Source organism: Tupaia chinensis, unplaced genomic scaffold (genome assembly GCF_000334495.1).
Source record: "Tupaia chinensis unplaced genomic scaffold, TupChi_1.0 Scaffold000362_1, whole genome shotgun sequence".
Lineage (NCBI taxonomy): Eukaryota > Metazoa > Chordata > Mammalia > Scandentia > Tupaiidae > Tupaia > Tupaia belangeri.
In genome coordinates, this window is record NW_006159859.1 from 6,740,601 (window position 1) to 6,741,097 (window position 497).

Sequence of the window (497 nt, forward strand, 5' to 3'; positions counted from 1 at the left end):
AACAAGCCCAGAGTCACCCCCTGTTCCCCCCCCCGCTTTTCCTATAGGAAGTCCTTTCTTTGGAGGTCTGGGTGCCCCCAGTCACCTGGAGGGCGGGGAGAGGGACAAGTGGGTGTAGGCTCAGGATTTAGCTCGATCTGCGCCGCTCGGAGTCTGCGGTGTAGAGACCGAGAGGAAAGGGGAGGATCCGACTTGGATTCGGTGGATCACACGGCCCAGCAGCTCCCGCCCTTGCATGGAAAGGGGAAGGAAACGGTTAAAGGCAATCTGCGCGGCGCATTCCCAGACAGGCTTTGCTTAATCCTTCCTCCCAGCTTTAACAGACCCTCGCCCCCCGCCTTTCCTTTCTTTCTTTCGACCCCCAAACTCCTGAGTTATTACTAGCATAACAACCTGACGGTCTTCCCCAGACCCTGCCACTACAGTTATTTATCTGCAAGCCTGACCCCACCCCCATCTATTCTGCGGCAGCCTTTTGCTGTTATGGCTCTGACGCC